At 34.1% G+C, this 21,722-nt stretch overlaps 2 pseudogenes; both read right to left on the reverse strand.

Moving 5' to 3' along the window:
- Positions 1-4,196: 4,196 nt before the first annotated feature.
- LOC120150687 lies at positions 4,197-6,495 on the reverse strand (annotated as a pseudogene).
- Positions 6,496-7,097: 602 nt separating this feature from the next.
- Positions 7,098-9,507, reverse strand: LOC120150685 (annotated as a pseudogene).
- Positions 9,508-21,722: the final 12,215 nt, after the last annotated feature.

The raw sequence follows: 21,722 nt of genomic DNA on the forward strand, positions 1-21,722 counted from the left end.
TTCCAGTTATGATAGCTTGGCTTCCCACTATTGCAACAAGTATGGCTATAACCAAAATTGGCCATCTTAATGCATCCTCATACAAGTTGTCCAACATAAACTTGTCCAATCCTCTGCCCTTTCTATCAAATATCAAATTAAAATAATATCGGTGAGACATACATACATGAACATGTTATGTTACCTATGTATGAATGAACATACATCACATCACATGTTTGTAATACCACTTTGTAAGTGGAAGTGGCATTATCATTCGATCTTGGAGCAGTGGCAGGTTCTAATTCCCAGCCTGTAGTGCAAATTCCCAGCCTGTAGTGCCATTTGCTTGAACAGAAGCATCGGGAGAAATTTTTTGCTCAGCTGGAACACCACCATGAAAACATAAACACAAATTGATATGCAAAAGGTTCAAACTTATTTTATGTGGTTAAAACCAGTAGAAAACCGGTTTATTGATGTTTCATGGCGTAAAGTATTGAACTATTGAAGATGATTCAAACTCGCCAACAGGAACAATAGTCAATGCCAATGAATTCTTCTCATCTAATTTTGATGCAACCGGGACAGGATTGTATAAACCCTGATAAGAAAGAGAAAAACTCATGCTGAAACTGCAAAAGTTGCATATGAAACCATAAAAAAGACTACTACATTACCAACAAATCAGGCGGTTCAACCATAGGCTCTTCCACTTTCTTCGCTTCTTCTGGTTCATGCAGAGGAGGTGGTGAACATTGCTGCACCTCTGGGGTTTTCTTGCACTCAACGGCCAACACTTCTTTTGGGTTTTCAATCTGCTTGTCATATCAATATTTTGTAAGATTAACAGAAAGTAACAAAAATTAAAACATGAAAAAAATGTCATAAAGATGGTAATAGAATATTATATATGAATAATAGCTCAACTGGCAGAATAATGATGAAAAATGGTTGATCATTATAACTAGGTATCTAAATTAACACAAATTCATCAGCTTACATATATTACATCTAATTGCATGTATGTAAAGGCATATAAATATATATAAATCATCTTTTAGACATGATCTTTACGCACAGTTAAAGCCTGTGGAGTTTCACTTACCTAATCTTCCATTGCTTGTAGAAAGGATGCAGGGAGCTTCAACATAAATTTCAAATGAAAATTAGTTTCTTCAACTCATGAGAGTTCAAGGCAAAGCGAATCTATCACAGAAGGCACCAAAGTTGAAGTTCCCGAACCTGCTCTATCTTAATACCAATCGCCACGCCCAATATCAAGTTTTTTACATACTTCATAAAATTCTGAAAGCCCCTCCACCTGCAAATAAAAAATTAGTTCTAAATCATCTTCATTTACGCTAGAGACAATATTAGTTGAAAAATCAAATTAGTTCTAACTCGAATTATTATCTTAACAAAGACAAATAACTAATACAACAAAATAATGGCATCAAAATTAATTGTGTTGTAGCTGCTATTTTATCTTTCTGATTTGCCAAATCAGTTGTAAATTTGAAAGAAACTCCACCTCCAGAAACAAACCCTAGTGGAATTCAATTAAAAAAAATAGTAGAAGAGAGAAAAAAAATGAGAATCCCAAGAACAAACAGATCTTAAAACAAATTTGGGGACTTGAAAATTTGAGCTACAAACAGGTATGAAATAACCCAGATATTTATGCCAGAATTTATTATAAGTAGAAAACTGTATGGATGTTTACAAATTACACCTGGGAGGCTCAATCACCAAAGCAGTACTGAAGAGATCCTGAAATCACCGAAACTGCAACATTTTCCGGTGTAAAACTTTCAAGAAACTGCTGAAAAAATAAAAATCTAAAGCGGTCACCAACTAATTGAGAGTAAAGGAATTGGGAGCAAGTGACTCAATGTGTTAGGCGAGGTCACCAACTCAGACTCATGGGAGGCAGAGCGTGGAGAGAGGTGCAGTGGCAGTGGTGGTAAAGTAGGAAATCTGAATTCAGTGGTGGTGAAGTAGAGAGGGGAGAGAGAATATGAAACATTTTTATTTTTCAGAAAGGGAGGGAGCGGAATGAAAAAAATAGGTGAAGGGGAAAACATGAAAAAGGGCGCTGAACTTATGAACTTTAAGCTTTAGCGGCGTTTTTAAACATAAACGCCACTAAAGTACGAGTTTATAGCTGCATTTTTAAACACAAACGCCACTAAATTATGAGTCTATAGCGGCGTTTTAAAACATAAACGCCACTAAAGTATGAGCCTATAGCGGCGTTTGTATAAAAATGCCATTAAAGTATGAGTCTATAGCGGCGTTTGCATATAAACGCCACTAAAGTACTACTCTATTGCGGCGTTTGTTGAAAATTCCACTATAGATGAATCCTATTACGACGTTTATTAAAAAATGCCACTATAGATTAACCCTATTACGGCATTTATATAAAAACGCCGCTAAAGTACTACTCTATCACGACGTTTGTTGAAAAAACGCCACTATTGATGAACCTATCGCGGTGTTTGTATAAAAACGCCGCTAAAGTTACCATTTTGTGGCGTTTAGAGTTAAAACGCCGCTATATGTTTACGCCGCTGTAGAGCTACGTAACCATAGGCTCAAAACAGGGTGTTGCAGAAGGTTAAACTTGCTTAACAATTCAGGTCCATGTCAATAGTAGAAATTCTATGATAAACAAAAATTATATTACATAATTAAAAAGACAGAATAAGAAAAAAAGAAAGGCAACGATTATGCTAAATGATGCCAACAACCGACCATGTAACCAGTTGATTGACAGCCAGTCAATGAAAAGGATTTTTCCATGAAAAAGCAGTAAAAACAAGAAACAATGCTTTTTTCATTGAATTGAAACAATGAGAATCATGAAAATGACAGCTACTTCGTGACTCTAATGAAAAAAATCAACAAACCTGCGTCAAAAACTCAACTCAAATCTAGATTTTTAGCATTACGAAGAAAGAATCAAACTTCGATTCCAATGGGAACAATTATATAAACATTCGTGTAGTACAAGATGAGAAATGGAGATTGACCCATTATAAGACCCATTAAAACTGCCACAAACACAAGCAAAACCCATTAATCAGATCTCCATAAAAGAAAGGAGAACAAAATTTCAGTTAAACCCCATAAATGTTCAAAAAAGAAAATGAATAAACCTTGGAAGGAAGCAAGGAAGGAAAGCTTACTGGGATTCAATCAATAAAACGAATGAGCAAGTGTAGGAGGGAAAAAGAGAAAAAGGGGGGAAGCATATACGTGCGTGGACTGATTATCGAGGAGGCCAGGGAAGAAGTGGGAAAGGATGAAAATAATGAGGGGATTTAAAATACGACTTTTACAGATGACGTACAATTAAAAGTGTCTCCGTGTTTTTGATAAATTAGCGTGTGTCATCGTTCGTGTGTCATTAAAAATATATTTTCTTGTAGTGGAGCGAATAAACTTATAAAATTTCAAGGAAAACAAAAATAAAATTTTAATAAAAAATATATAAAAATATAAAATATATTATAATTTTATATTTTCAAGAGATGATTATCTCTATCCGCCCCTCAATTCATCCATACCTTAAACCATTTTTCGTTCGGTTCCAAGCTTCTTCAATAGTGGGCTTGCAATCTTCTTGCATTAGCCTAAAGATATAGATTTTTTTCACAAATAATTTATAATGCAACCAAATGGTCCCCTATCTTGTCCTGTAAATGTCTCTGTCACAAACGTATCAAATGTTCAGCACATTTTTTTTTAAATTATTGCGTTTCCAGAACATTTTGGTAAATAATTTCTTCACTTAGGGATACCAATGGAGCTGTGGGACCATAAATTATACTATACTACAAAAATAGACTTGTTATGAGATTATAAAATGGACCTACATCCATATAAGGTCCAAATATTAATGGCGTATTCGTTAACATATTAGTGCTATCTTGTACGAGATGACTCACTCTTTCTCGTATAATAGTGATTTTTCGATCGATTCAAATGAAATAAATTTAGTGAAGTTATAAATATCATTATATTATTTATGTTTTATTTGAATTTTTTGAATCAAATCATATCAAATATATTTATTTGAGTTTTTTTTTCTTCAAATTTAAAATGTTATGATATGATTGATTTCATTTTAAACAATTCTCTATAGTCATATGGGATAGAAACTTATTATTAGAAAAAGAAAGGAAGTTACATAGATAATTTATAGTAGTCTACGAACATAGAACTGCTCAGAACATATTCTGCAAATTAATCCATGGAGTTTCTTCTCATACTTTTCTGTTCTTATTATTACCGGGGGGGAGTCCTATAGTATGCAGGCACAGTTAGGGGGAAGAACATTTGTCTCACACCTTCAGACCATATAAGGGCAAAAGAACACTTGATGCAACCTGAAACACAACAAATATAGAAAGGTAATGGTGGTTCATATGTTTATATGATGTTCGTGTTGCATAATAACTGTTTAGTAGAGATACTGACCCAAAGCAGTTTAGCTGCATTCCACAAGCGTTTGGGAGACGGAAATGGAAGTAACAATCGGCAACACCATATATTACGATGGCAAATAAATGAAACGCCAAGATGAATGGACGAGGGCATAGACCGGAGAATATAGCCGATACTCCATTTGCAAATACACCTCCTCCAAGTCTCAAGTACTCAAAACATGCCTGTTGTATATTCTCCATTGCCGGATCGGACGGGGCACTGAACACTATCTGTAGGACGTTAGCCATGTGTTTATCGTCGATGACATCGGCTGCATGCAGTTGAAGTGCAAAATTACACCGTTTCTTTCAAAATTTATGTAGAGCATGAGCCATGAAGTCTAGCTTACCTTCCTCAGAGTATAAAAAGACTCGAGGTATTCGCAAATGGCGGATGCATCAGATAGATCGTGCAAGGGTCTTAGAAGATCCCTCAGAAAGACAACATCAGATAGTGCAACGGTCATTCCTCCTCCGGTTATAGCATGCCGCATATTGAACGCATCTCCGATCAAAAATGCACCTGGAGTCGGGTGTGGAGCAGCAGCCATGATTCTATTCCCCATTACTTTTATGTTATGCTTCTTCTCTATTGCAGATAAAAAGGACATACGCAGTTCGGGAAGAACCTGAAATGTACAAATGATAGTGTTATCCTACAGATGCATACAATTCCCCAAATGAATTGATGAAAGAAAGATCAATACATACCTTGGGAGCCACCAGAGTTTTCAAGTAATGTGCCATTTCACCATCGGAAACCGAAGGTACATGGTGACTAGGTATATCGACCAAGCAACGAATCTCGGTGCTGCTAAGGGGATAAAATAAGATCGGTGCAGGATCTGCTAATATAAGTTCTCCATAATGTTCATACGGAAGCTTACAGTTCGTCAGGACTAAACCAACAAAATGAAGGGATATCAACCTGCAGAAATAATCAAGACCTTTACATACATATATACATATATATATCTCAAAGCATATAATTTAAAAAGACTTCCTATGCATTTTTCACCATGGGATTGCAGAGAGCGTCTCAAATTCGAGAAACAACCATCGCAGACGACAGTGAGCGGAGCGTAAGCAGTCAGCAGTTGACCACTCTTATCTTTGTAGTGCACTCCTTTGACAGTCCAATTTTCTTCAAGCAAAGATGTTACTGTCCCTTGTTCTAGACTTACACTATACATCATGTCATCCTCATATCATCAAACACATGAATTTTGAACTGATTTAGAAAAGTAAAGCTCTACAAAATTTTCAGAAAAATTACTTGTTAAGAGATGCAGCCTTCTCCCTCAACCTTTGAACAAAACGACCATTGTGAAAGCATTTTGCAACCACATGGTGCTCAAACTTTTGCACAGGAAAAGTTAATGTGGCATCCTTTCCATCTTTGTACACAACAAGACCCAGAGCTGGTTGAACATCAATGCCATCTAAACAATCTGCAGAGCCAGTTTTCAATGTGAAAGAAATCAATGTTATACCACAACCTCAATTTAAATTTCGAATTTTCCTTTTTTAATTACCCTTAAGGCCTAACTCAATCAACTTGAGGTAGCCTCCTGGCAAGACATTCGCCGGCGATTCTTTCGGGCGCGTTTAAGTCCCTCTCGAGCACGAGCACTCGACGTCCGTCCTGCAACATGTAAGCAGAGAGTAAAAACATGATTAATGAGTCGTGACATATATGTACATATTAGATGAAGCCTGTTTATTCAGACCTTTCCAAGAGCATAGGCAAGAGCAGCACCGGCGACACCGGCGCCGACTATGATAATATCTGTAGTCCCACCAGCCTCATAAATTTCAGTATTGTTTACAGAGTTTTCCTTGGAACCTCCATTGAAGCTGGTCTTTTATGCTTGCTCAGTCCCTTAAATCTTACAAGAGAATTGTAGTACAAGAAAACAAGCACCAAAAGAGAAGCTGTAACACCTGCAAGTCCAACTATGTACTGTTCAGCCATTGATTTAACAACAATAAAATCATGGAGTTGAACAATCAAGAAGAAGAGCATAAAACAAAGTCATGGAGATGGACAATCAAGAAGCAATGAGTCAATCAGCTTAAAATGGATAATCATTTTCCTTCACGTCTTTACTTCATTACTAATATTAATATTTCGACACGTCTTTACTTCTTTAACAAGTGGACACCAAACGACAAATATTTAAATCATTCTGATCTGCAAATATTTCACCAAATAACAAGAAATATTTATATAATTAATTAATCTTATGCCTCTTCATTAGCCAATTCATTTTGTCTTCCACTTAGCTGTCTTGTGGATTATTTTATTCAAAATCGTAAGTCCAATATTGTCTTCAAATGATCTTTGAATATATAATAATCTGTAAACATCAACCTTGAATTTCAGAGATAATTTGTTTATTATTGCAACTTTATGTCCGCCATCGGATTGTTATTGATTTTATTTCCATAATTAATTATAATATTTTTATTATGTATTATACATTATTAAAAAGTCATCTCAATTATAATTTTTTTGTTTGACTGATATAACATTTAGAATACACGGATATGTGTAATTATGAAATCCAATGATAAGAATCGCTCATAACATAGAATACAATACAAATACAAGCATTGCGTACCTAATGTAAAACAAGTACAAAACATTATCAAATTTACTTAATAAGCTAACTACTAACAGATATATATATTTATAATTTCGTATTGCTCACAACATATTCTGCAAATTAATCCATGGAGTTTCTTCTCATACTTTTCTGTTCTTATTATTACCAGGGGGAGTTCTATAATATGCAGGCACAGTTAGGGGGAAGAACATTTGTCTCACTCCTTCAGACCATATAAAGGGCAAAAGAACACTTGATGCAACCTGAAAAACAACAAATGAAGAACAAGTTACACATTAGTACTGGTAGAGGAAATTGTAGACACGACGATTCATATATTAGTGAATTGTAGCGGAGACACCGACCCAGAGGAGTTTAGCTCCATTCCACAAGCGTTTCGGAGTAGGAAACGGAAGTAGCAATTGGCCAACGCCGTATGTTGCCATGGCAAAGAAATGAAATGCTAAGCTTAATGGACGAGGGCATAAACCAGATAGCATTGCTGAGAGTCCATGTGCAAACACACCTCCAAGTCTCAAGTACCCAAAACATGTTTGTTGCATAGCCTTCATTGCAGGATCGGACGAGTCCCTGAACACCTTCTGTAGGACATTAGCCAGTGTGTTGATTGTAGATGACATTGGCTGCAATGCAGTTAAAGTGCAAACAAAATTAATTCGTTTTCTTTGCTGTCATTCAATTTCGAGACGTATATGAAACACAAAGTGTATCTTACCTTCCTCAGTGTATAAAAGGACTCGAGATATTTGCAAACGGCGGATGCATCAGATAGATCATGCAAAGGTCTTAGAAGATCCCTCAGTAAGACGACATCAGATAGTGCAACGGTCATTCCTCCTGCGGTTATAGCATGTCGCATATTGAATGCGTCCCCTATCATAAATGCACCGGGAGTCGGGTGTGGAGCAGCGGCCATGATTCTAATCGGCGTTGTTCTTATGTTACCCTTCTTCTCTATTGCAGCAATAAAGGCAGTGTACAGTTCAGGAAGAACCTGAAATGTATAATCTTACTGTTAGTCCACAGATTCAGCCATTTCACCTTATGAATCAATAGAAGAACGATCCAAGTACCTTGGGAGCCACTTGAGTTTTCAAGTAATGGGCCATTTCACCATCGGAAACAGAAGGTACATTTTGACTCGGAACATCGACCAAGCAACGAATTTCGGTGCTGCTAATGCGATAAAATATGATAGGTCCAGGTTCTTCTAATATAAAAGTTGGGTAATTTTCATTCGGAAGCTTACAGTTCGTCAGGACTAAACCAACATAATAAGAAGGGATATCAACCTGCAGAAATAATCAAGACCTTTACATATATATATTCTTAAAGCATAGAATTTAACAAGAAATCCTAAGCATTTTTCACCTTGGGATTGCAGAGAGAGCGTCTCAAATTTGAGAAACTACCGTCGCAGATGACGGTGAGAGGAGCATAAGCCGTCAGCAGTTGACCACTCTTGTCTTTGTAGTGCACTCCTTTGACAGTCCCGTTTTCTTCAATCAGAGATGTTACAGTCCCTTGTTCTAGACTTACACTACATTATCATATCATCGAACACATGAGGTTGAAGCTTGTAAATAAAGGAATGTTGTGACATCTTATATTGAAATTGAAGGAATAATGAGACGAAGAGGATGAAATACTTGTGAAGAGATGCAGCTTTGTTCCTCAACTTTTGAACGAAACGACCATTACGAAAGGTTCTTCCAGCCACATGGTACGTCTGAAACTTTTCCAGAGGAAAAACTATGGAGGCCTCCTTTCCATCCTTGCATAGAACAAACCCAGCATTCGTTCAGCTTCAATCTCATCTACACATTCTGCAGTGCAACAGTTCATGTCAAATAAACAATACCATGACATTATATTGTCGCATAAGCTATTTAAATGTAGGAATTTTCTTGTTTGATTACCCTCAAGGCCTAACTCGATTAACTTGAGGTATCCCCCTGGCATCAGACCTTCACCGGCCATTCTCTCGGGCGCATTTAAGTCTCTCTCGATCACTCGCACTCGACGTCCATCCTGCAAAATGTAAACAGTTAAATCTAGTTTCCAAATGGGAGAAATTGAGATGATGAAACTTGGGACCTTTCCAAGAGAATAGGCAAGAGCGGCACCGGCAACTCCAGCGCCGACTATGATAATGTCTGTGGTCTCAACAGCCTCACAGTTTCCATTTCTGTTTACACAATTTTTCTTTGGAAACTCCAAGGAAGTTGGTCTTTTCAGCTTGCTCAGTCCCCTAACTCTTACTAGAGATTGTAGTACAAGAAAACAAGCCCCAAAAGAGAAGCTATAACACCTGCAACTCCAACTATGTACTGCTCAGCCATTGATTTAAGAACAATAAAATTATGGAATGAATAATCGAGGAGAAGAGCTTCAAATAAAGGAAGTAATTAGGGATGAAGGTATGATCTAAGACACGTTAAATTTATAAAAATTTTGAAGGACCAAAATAGATTTTAATAAAAAAATATCTAAAATACATAAAAATTTAAAACTTTTAAAAAAGATGACTGACGTCACCCGCTCACCCTCGGTCCATCTCACGTAGCAATGAAAGGTGAGTGCAGCTAGTTTACTTCTTAAAGTTTAACACAAAAGCCAAAAGGAGTCATTTATATAATTTCTGTCTTCGTTCATGGCTTCTGACATTGGATTTGATTCACACATGGATTATCCTTTTCAACATTGGCAAAGGAGTAATTTACATTACCAACACGATTGATTCAAGTAGTAAGTAGTTTGATATCGTTTAAATAAAATTTGAGTTCAAGTCCTTGTATATACAGAAAATTTCTGCTGTGAGACTTACCCACTAAACTAGATGTGTAATATGGGTTGATTCATATTAATCAAGAATAAGGCTTAGAACGGGGAAAGCAAACAAATAATTTAAATTCATAGGATTGTTTGATTCTTACGAGATATAAAATTACTTTTACAAATAAAATTATGAAATATAATATGTTAGTCAAAATATAACACATTTTTAAATTTATCAAATTGTTCTTATAGTATATATATGATAAACTAAAAATATGTATTTTAAAATATAACACTTTTACGAAATATTTAATAAATTTATACAATAAATAATTAATTACCTAATTAAAAACACAGCAAAAGATCTATATAAATAAAATCAGTTATCTTAGAAGCATTATAGTTCAAAAAGAAATATTATGCCATACCTAAAATATATTAAAATTTATTAAATAATTTTAACAATGAAAATAGATAACATAAACATAATTTTAATCATTAATATATATATATTATAAACATAATTATTCAAACTCGATAATTAAAAAAAAATTATTATTAAAATTATTTGAGGAGTTTAATAAACAAAAATATTTTATTAGATCAAAATAGAATATGGACAACATAATATAATATGAGAAATACAATAAATGACGGCCCACTGAGTGAAAAACAAAAGCTGCAGACTGTAAATGTGGGTGAAAATGAACCACGATAAATCAAGTCCCCACTGCAGCAAATGATTGAAAATAGACAAGAATAAAGCAAACGATTCATGTTTTAAAGCACGTTGATAAATTACAAACTAAATGACAAATTTTTTTATTCTGCATGGTTATTGAAAGATACCTTTTATAAAATTTTGAATTTCACCGGTTACATTAGGATGGTAATCGAATATAATTTCGTAGATTACGTACCGTATCTATTTCAATTGGAGCGATAATGGGTATAACTTTAGTAGGTAGTGGACGTGTGTGGATTTAGAAAGTGATACCCGACACGGGTAGTGGGCAGGTGATGAGTTTGAGACCTTATATGTCCTGCATCTGCCCGCCCACTAAATACCCATTAAATTTTGAATCATTATAAATTTATGTATAATTTTAGAGTTTGTCATTTATGTGTGCCAATGAACAAAAATATTATGTGTTTGTCATTTATATTTATAGGCTTTAATTATGTATTTTATTATGTTGTTTTATGTACTTTAAGATCTATGTTAACACTTAACTCAAATAATCATTAGTTTATTTTATTATGTTTCTTAATGGACGTGTTTGTTTTATCTTTGTTGTTTATGTATAACTTAAGGTTGATGTAAGGCAGGTCTAGCCAGGTACGTCTCCAGTTGGCTAGTAGGTGTGAGGATGAATTTGAGAATATACCCGCATGGGCGGTGTAGATTTGAAAAATTTTACCCATCATAAGTGGTGGCGGGTGGTGGATTTGAAAAATTAGGTAAGTATGGAGAAGGGATATCTTCACTTAGCTCGCCCGTTTGCCATCCCTAAGTTACATCGATAGAATATATTAATTCAAAAAATTCAAACATATATTTTATAATTAAATAAATTAAGGAGTCAAATCTTGTGGGTTATTTCCCTCGTAATCAACCAATGGCAGATTTATGTTTAAATTAAGGTGGAGAAGTGTTTATTTTAAAATTTAAATGTTTTTAGTTATTTATTTTTTTGATATATTTATCTTAAATTTTATTTATATTATATCCACTTATAAAAATTTATAAATATATGTGTATCTATAATATATATATATATATATATATATATATATATATATATATATATATATATATATATATATAAACAGTAACACCGCTAATAAAATGGATTTACGAGCCAAATATTCCTTAAGAGATTTTATATTTGTAAAACATGAGATTATTCCTCAAGTCTAATTTTCTTTATTTCAATAACATTATCTATCAAATTCGTCGTATAAGTTTGACAATTATAATAAAATTGTGGTCTTGAAATTTATCATAACTACAAGACTTGAAATTTATATAAAATTGTCTCACTTCGTGATAACAACACAGTAGGATTTTAATTCTATTTATTATTATTATTATTATTATATTTTAAAAATTATGAATTTAAATTATACAACTATATAATTTTTAATTTCATAAATCAGAGTTAAAATTGATGTCTCAAATATCCCCTTATCAACTTGGACAATAGCTCGTTTTTTCCAGGTGCAATTAAATTTTATTATTAATATAAACTAAAGAGAAAAATATTTATATAAAGAAAAAGTGACAAAATCTCGTGTCATAATCACACTAAACATACTGTTACAGAAAAGAGACAAAAATATATAATTATTCTCAAAATCATCTAGGCCGCTTTATGTGACAATAACTCATTCATGTATTCACAGTTTATAAATCTTATTTATTTGGAATTAGTTTTTAATTTATATATATATTCTTTAAATGATTGTAAGTATATATTTTTAACTTATAATACATATATTTTGGGATAAAATTCGGGGGAAACCCCCAAAAAGCTTTGATGAATTAATAATTGATGTCAACATGTAGAGGACCACGTCTTGAAGACTTGTCCTACATGAGCTAGCCGCCAAAGTTGATGCAGACTGAACAAGCATCAGATAAAGCCACAAAGGAATATCAGACAAAGGAAACGTCAGAGGCGCGTGAAATCACATCTTCAAGACACATTAAATATCGAACAATCAAGGGGCTTTCCTTTGTTAGATGATAACAGTGGATATAGATGAAGCTAGTCCCTCTACTCTTTTCTGTTTGTGGTAATCGGAAGCCAACATCAAGGGGCAGATATCTTCCTGTTTAAGCGGGTTGAAGGAATTGAATCCACAAACATTTGGAATTTTTGTCTTGATGCTTCTTATTCAGTTAGCATCAACTTTGTTAGTTATTTAACGATTAATATTTTTTTTAATTTGATATGTCTATACTATCACACCCCAAAATGTCAAATTATAATTTATTAAATAAATTAATTGATTCTAAGGATTAAATTGTAAGTTTCCAAAGTTTTTTGGGTTAGTTTCAAAAATCTAGGAGGTTCAGAGACTTAGCCCCAAAATTTCCCAATTTTCGATTAGTTAACACCTAAACCCTCCTGTCGACTTACGCCACCACCCAGTTAGGCTTGCCGTCGACTGGCGAACAAACCCCCAAACCCCTCGTCCAAAATTAGCGTCGTTCGCTGTAAAACCCGCCACGAAGTTTCAACGAAATAAAACCCTGTCGCTCGATTTCCTTTGATTTCCGACCGATCTGGTGATCGTCGCACCTCGCCACCACCTCCATTGAGTTCATCGGCATTGTACAAACAAAACTCGGTCGATTTTGTTCCACGTCGATGCGCCGCCGTCGATCGTCATTGAGGTATTTGTCAAATGTGTTTTTTCTGGCGACTTTAGCTTGTTTTCTGGCTTGTTGATGGTTGATATGGGTCGATTTTAATGCATAGTTGTTCAGGGAAGAATCGGTCGATCAAAACGACCCTTGTCGTCGTCGCACGCGCTGTCACGCGCTAGCAGTTTGCGTGTGGCTCCTCCACCAATCCAGGAGGTTTCTGGAACCGGTAGAGTTAGACCGAACCAATCGAGTCAAACTGGTTTGAACAGAGTCAACTCGGCTGAGTCAACTTGCCTAAGTCAAACCAAACTGAGATAACTCGTCTAAGTAAACCCGTTAACTTTGACCAAAAAGTTTAGCTTCTGACGTAAAGTAAGATTTTATGTTTTTCGATATCCTGGTCCTAATCCGAAGTCTGTTTTGCCAAATTCGCATTCGATAAGCCATTTTCTAGTTTTTTATCTTGAATTCAATTTGGTTTTTCGATTAAGTTTAGTTTTTGACGTAAATTCGTTTTGCTATGTATCCGAGAAATTATTGGACGTGGAATTAAAGTTCGAGGGTGACCGAATGTAGTTTAAATGGTCAATCGACATGGCTCATGAATCGGGGTAATACATTACTACCTTATGCATGCTGAATGGAACATGTTTGTATTAGTAAATGCATGGTTGAATATGATTACATGTGCATAGTAAAAATTTCTAAACTCGATCCAATTGCGAAATAGAATAAATTAAACTGAATAAGGCTCAGACTAGTTGCATAAACACAAACAGACTGATAACAATGATTTCAAGTTCAGTGATTATCCGAAAAAGAAAATAACCTCAGAATCTCTAAATTCTATTTATCCTCATTAAAAACTTTAATACCAAAACTACCTGATTATAAAATTACATAATTGCCCCTGAAGCACAAAATGACCAAAATACCCTTGAAGTGTAAAATGACTATATTATATAACCAAGTTGAACTAAATAGAAGTACTGTATGTATCTGAAATTGTGAAAACGACTGAATTACTATGGAAACTTCAAACTGACCAGGATAAACTTGATTACTAAATGACCTAAGTACCCTCAATGACATATAATTAAGCGAATGACTTGGATAAGTCTGGAAACGTTGATGAACTTATATGTTGTACCGTCCATAAGGGTTTTAAACCACAAATCCATCACATCGACATTTCATGATACTGTTGCAACACAGAAATGAAATAAATATCATTGGAATACATGTTCGTCTCCCTAAGATCCATTCAACGATGATCCTGATATTGATTAGTTCAGCTAGTGCAATCAGTGTTAAAAAGTGAATAATAGAGAAGTATCACGGTCCGAATTATTGACAAGTATCACAGTGTTAGAATCTGTAGTTCAATTGGACTCAAATCCTGATAATTCAATATAATCTTGAATACCACAAATCATCTCTCTACTCTTATTAGATTAAATTACTAAGAATTCTCTAAGAATCAAATGTTTAAAATGCCTCCGATTTCCTGAATAATGGAATCACTCCTATCATACCTGAAATCTCAAATAAATCTGAACGGATATATATGACATATTACCAAAAAATGTACATATGTTTGGATTGAAAAGAATTTATCGAAATGTCATCGAGCTACGAAATATTAAAATAACTCTGATATTCAAATGACTAAAATACCCTGAACCCCAAAAAGATTAGAATACCTTAAACTCTAAGATGACCAAAGTAACCTCGAGTGTGGAAGTTACCTAAATATCCTAACAACTTGAAATAAGTGAATGTCTTTGGATAAATTCTAGAAACACCAACAAACTTATTATGTATCATCCCTAAAGGTTATGGAGCATAACTCAAGTGATGATTATTTTTATATTGAACATCCCATAAATGTATAATACCATCAAATATATGATCGTCTCCTTTAGTTCCATTCAGTGGTGATTCTGAAAGTGATCAGTTCAACAAGTGTAATCAATATTAAGAAGTGATTATTCGTGAATGAAGTATATCAATATGGAATATTGACAAGTTTTTAGGGTAGAGATCGGTTAGTACGATTTGACTCGAAATCATGATAATTCGGTATAAATTTAGAATAATGCAAACTACCATTTTACCCTTATTGGATTAAGTTACTAAGAATCCATCAGTAATTAAAATGTCTGGAATACTCCTATTTGGCTAAATAATGAGAACACTCATGTTATATCTAGATCTTCAATAACTCTGATGTAAAAGGTTATAAATGTCTTCCTGATTACTAAATTACCTCCGAAAAATATATGAATACTATATGATCTTGATAAATCACTTCCCGAATGAATGATGAATCAGTTAGCTCCCCTATTTTTAGGGATCTTGATTCTAAATTCCTATTAAATTACCAAAGTTTCATGGCTCCCTACCTAATAAATACCAAGTAACTCCAAAGAATATATGGATTCTCAAGTGTGTTCTTTATGTGACATGTAAATGTTTATATATTTTAAAACGTGATTTTCTGAAATTATTGATTTACTAGCTTATGAACTATGGCTACATGGTATGTGTTCTCTGGTTATCTATTTTCACTGAAAAATATAATCTTTCATGATTTATGGATCATTTAATCTATTGTTTATTGTATGAGCTGATTGTTGGGTATAATTTGGGTAGGCTGGAGTATGGAGGTTCAACTCTGATCAAGTTGGTAATTCCTTACGGAGCTAAGGTATTAGGTAGACTTTAAGTCCCCAAGGCACTCCCTTTGGTAAATCATGGGACTGCATATGGTGTATGGGTGGAGGACAGTTATATGGTTTATTTCATTATCACTCTTACGAGATTTTACTGGATCAGGATCCTGATATTATTATTTACTGTTAAATATGATTTCTACTGGATACTGTATGGGTAAGATTCTGGAGTATGGAAGTTCAGCTCTGATCAAGCTGGTAATTCCTTACGGACCTAAGGAGACGCTTGGGTAGGCCCATAGGCCCCAAGGTATTCCCTTATGGTGGCTCATTTGTTGTATGCTTTGGGTAAGTCCTTATGATGCAGTTCTGAGGAAACTACATAAAGGTGTTCAGTTTGAAGGTATTATTGTGGTTTTAAAATATATTTTAAACTACTAACATTTTTAAAGGATCTATATGCATTACTCTATTTTGTTGAAACACGCTAGACATCCTATTTCGATCTCCTGAACTTAGTCCTCTGAATGTTTCATCTGAACTAAAATTTTCATGTCATTTACTCGAAGAAATATCACTAGAACCACAACTCATCTCGAAAACCTGTAAACATATGAATCAATAAGGAATTTTTTATGCATGCCTATTATATATTTGTCTTTCAGCATCACTTGGTAGTCTTGTATTACTGAGCTTCCCAAAACTCACTCTTTTACTCACCATTTCAGTTAAAAGAATTGAACTAGTGCAACTATCGAAATCAGTAAAGGAGTTCCAACGACGTTGTTTGCGGAGTACGGTACATGTGATTAGGGGCATGTAGATTGTATTTTGTTTTATATCCAAATCTAAACTTGTATGATTTTAATTCTATTTGTAATATATGAATTATTTTTATATGGACTTGTATTTCAATTATAAATTGTTTTATGATTTTACGCGTTTTAACAAAAAAATTAAATTTTCTGTGATTTTTACTGTGGATCGCTCTGGTGGCCCTAATATGACACCTCGGATTGGATCGGGTACCCGCATTGGTATGTGGGTGTTACATTTAGTGTATCAGAGCTTAGGTTGAGTCAAGTCTTCTGGGTAGATCGGCTGATCGACTGTCATAGGATGTTTGGTCTGTACATGCCCCTACATTATGACTGTACTCTTTTGAGCTGGAACTTTGATGTCACGTAAGCATTTTGTAATATACCAAAATATCTTATCTGTTATGATTCAATCTGTACAAAAAAGGAATAATGTCAGTATCCATCCCAATTTTGGAAGTTACCCTACACTAACGTGAGATATTATTGTTTAAGAATTTTAACCTGACTCCCGACCTAAATTTGAGTTGTTACTGTAACACCCGTAACCCGTATAATTATACATATACAGATTACAGATGTTATCTGAATTCTCGAAAACCATTACCTTTTCAAAATCGATTTAAAATTATATTTAAAGATAGAGTAAATATATATTAAACCATATCATAAAAATTCGTTTCGTTATAACCAATTTAATTCAAATATTTTTATTTATGAATAGTAAATAGTACCCGAACAGTGAACAGTGAACAGTGGGAGAATCGATTCCCTGTAGCAGGGGAATCGGTACCCCTTTAACAATCTAGAAATTTAGCTTAAAAACCGTGGTTACTGTTCATGCTACAGTAACTTCCGAAAATTTACATATAAATTCATAAAAATTAACCTTTCATCACTATAAAGTTTCCAAAATTAATTCAACAAATAAATTGAACATTTTCAAATTACATGCCACTATCTAAAATCAAATTTCACAATAGGATGTCTTACTGATATGAAATACCTCTCGATGCTTGATGTCGTTCTGAACTCTTTATTCTTATTCTTTGCTTTTACCTAAGCGTGAAAATCATCACACGCTAAGTATAAACTTAGTGAGGCAATTTAAAACATTTAACAGTGTAATACAATTCATGCATGATTTTCAATATCAAATATCAAATTTCCATAAAATCATTTTACTAACATATCCACTATTTTATCATGATCAAAATAATATAAAATCTATACCATTTATCCCATAAGCTCGTAAGCTTATTTTACCAAAATACTTACCATTTAAATTCCATAAGCTCGTAAGCTTATTTTTCCTATATACTTGCCATTTTCTGTAAGCTCATAAGCTTATTTTTATGGTTACCATTATTAACCATAAAACATAATCCATAGCCATAGCCCATATTAAACCTGAGGACCCTGGGTATACGAGTAAAACCTGCACCGTAGTGCTAAACTGCACTAAGCTTACGCCATAGCTAATCCAGACAATACACATAAGGTCGTGCCTACCACCTACACTAAGCTTCGCTATAGTGCTAATACGGACATAAACTGCACTTAGTGTCCTTACACACTATAGTGCTAATATAAACCTGCAGCTATACTCTATGGCATGCCAACTATACCCTGTCCCTCAATGACTTATTTGGGCATATAGTCTATTTATTCGATCCATCCATGGCAAAGTATATTATCAATTTAACAATGGCAGTTCATACCCGAAACATTCATGGTAAAATATCACATTTTCATGATCAATGCATTTAGTTTCATACTCTGACATATCATGTCAATTTATAAAATGATATAAAATCATGTCGATATAAACAGGTCGACTTATCGCAAGTCTTCCTTATGATGTATAAAACATCCATGTATAATTTCATGCCTGTATTGCACTTACCTTGACACTTTGTCTTTCAAATATATAAGCCTCACTATTGTCCACCATAAGCCCTTTATATTTGATTTGCTTCGATTACAAATCAATCACAATCTGTAGAATCATCAATTCATAATAATCCATATGTTAGTATTTTACTAACATAATACATTCCACCATATCTCCATACTATATTTGAAATTCATCATCTATCAAAATTTAACTCTATATTCCTTATAACATTGGACCAACTTTTCCCACTTACTCATAATGGTCTTCACCATTTTACCACTTAAATTCTTAATACCAACAGCTCGTATAAAATGCACAGAAGTGCCGTGTAGAATATGCACCGAGTGCCGCATAAAATGTTCCGAAGGACAACATATATGTCCTGAAGGACCACATAATTGTCCTGTAGGACACATATATGTTCCAAAGGACCAAACATATCCCGAAGGATCACATATATATTCCCAAGGATTACATATATGTCCCGAATGACCGCATAGACCCCTCGACTCTTGGCATGCCAATTATACCCTTAGGTTCCATCTCTCATACTATGGGTTTTACCATGTATATCATGTATGCTCTTATTTCATATGATCAAGTAGTCGTATAGGCCATGGCTCATAGTATATATCATATGTACATGTAATTACATACATTATATCATATAACTTATATTTGTTCTCTTATGTTCCTATATATATCATACAACATATATAATCACATATCATCACATATAACTTATGCATGTACCCATGTATTCATACTTATCATATCAATCTCATGAATGTATTTATGCAGTCATGAAATCAATGTAGGAAATAGAGTTATCACAAATCTTATTTCCATAAACCCTATATGTCTCATAGTATGCACTCACCTTGGCCTCACTAGTCAATACTAATCTCTTATCTATCTCTCTTGGTAACTCTTACTTTGTTGACTTGTCTGGACTTTGCTTTCATGCGATATCTACACGAATATAAAATACTTATAAATATCATAATTTGAATCATTACTAATCAATCATCAAAGTTGAATCTCGAAAAGACACTTGATTCTTTATTTCAATTGGAGTAGTATCGGTACTTAAGGTACAATACTGATACTTCTATATAATGGTATCAATACTCTACTTCAGTATCAACACCTATTCTGGATATTGGATTTTCATTCTAAAAATTGTATTGATGCCTATTGGTATCGATACCCATGGTACCGATACTACCACTTTGGTATCGATACCTTATGAAGAATTTGTCCTTGTTTGCTCGATGGTATCAATATTGTTCATCCAGTATCGATACCTATACGCAAATATCACCTCTAAATGCTTAGTAGTATCGGTATTGTTCATCCAGTACCGATACTACAAACCCAAATTACACTTCTACATCTCAAAAATATACCCATAACTTACTATATTCTTTCATTTACTCTTCTCTTCACCCCAAAACCTCATATATGCATCCATCAACCATCCTATTTCATAATAACTCATCAACATCATCAACATGTTCTAATTTTATTCTATCACTATATACTTCTTATTCTAGCTGATGAAAAGTCAATTCCAACTTCCAAATCCATTTATATCTTCTTATTAATAATTTCACTTATAAACTTATTATATTCAATCATCCATAATTTACTATACTTTGAGTTTTAAACTACTTTAAACTTTCCTTAAGCTTTCCTAACTCATCAAGAATTAAAACCATATCTAAATTGCAAGAATTAGCCAACTAAAGAATTTTTACCTTAACTAAGGAGCTCACGGGGAAGAAAAAGAAAGGGAGGATGAAGAACATGAGAAGTCTCTGGATATTTTTCCCCTAATAATTTCTTCCCACGTGTATAAAAACACCAAAAATGAATTTTTAATTCATTTACCTTGCTAAAAGACCTTTTTGCCCTTCCATCTTTCCTTTATTTACTATTCAATCCTACATAATTCAGATAAGTCCTTGAACTTTTAATTTATCTAATTTGGTTACTAAATTAAAATTTTACAAATAGGTTACTACCTCGGTGTTTGGGATGTTACAAATCTCCCTTAAGAAAATCCGTCCTCAAATTTCATTGCACAAAGAGATGGGGTATTGATTACGCATATCTTTTTCACGTTCCCACTTTGCTTCATTTACTTGTGATTCCTCCATAAAACCTTGACCAATGGAACTGTTTTATTCTTAACTGCTTGACTCATGCCAATATTTGCACTGGTTCCTCCTCATAAGTCAAGTAAAGCTGAACTTCTATCTCTTCAGGTGAAACTATATGGGAGGGATCAGATCTATACCTCCGAAGCATGGAAACATGGAAAACATTATGAATCTTTTTCATTTCGGATGGCAAGGCTAATTGATAAGCCACTGGTCCCCACTCTCTTCATAATCTCTATGGCCCAAAACCTAGGACTCAGCTTTTATTTCCGTCCAAACCTTAATACCTTCTTCCAGGAAGATACCTTCAGGAAAACTTCATCTTCAACTTCGAATTCAATTTCTTTCCTCTTAAGATCGAAATATGGCTTCTATCGATCGAATGCCACTTCGAGAGTATACTGAATTTCCTGAACTTTTTCTTCCACATCTTGAATCAAATCTGGACCAAGAACACTTCGATCTTTAAGCTCATACCAGTTTAGTGGCATACAACATTTTCTCCCATATAAAGCCTCATAGGGTGTCATCTTAATGCTTGACTGATAACTATTGTTGTAAGCAAATTCAACAAGTGGAAAATACTTATTCCACAACCCTTTAAACTCGATTACACATGCTCTCAACATGTCTTCCAATATTTGAATAGTCCTCTCAGATTTTCCGTCTGTCTGAGGGTGAAAAGTTGTACTAAAGTTCATTCGAGTTCCCAACGCTCCAATGTAAAGTTTTCCAAAATCTCGATGTGAATCGAGGATCTCGGTCAGAAACTATTGAAACATGCACTCCATGCAATCTAATAATTTCTCTAATGTACAGTTCATCATACTTTTCCATAGAGAAATCAGTTCTAATAGGAAGGAAATGTGATGACTTGGTCAAACGATCAACTATTATCCAAATATAAT

Source organism: Hibiscus syriacus, unplaced genomic scaffold (assembly GCF_006381635.1).
Source record: "Hibiscus syriacus cultivar Baekdansim isolate YM2019G1 unplaced genomic scaffold, ASM638163v2 tig00111023_pilon, whole genome shotgun sequence".
Classification (NCBI taxonomy): domain Eukaryota; kingdom Viridiplantae; phylum Streptophyta; class Magnoliopsida; order Malvales; family Malvaceae; genus Hibiscus; species Hibiscus syriacus.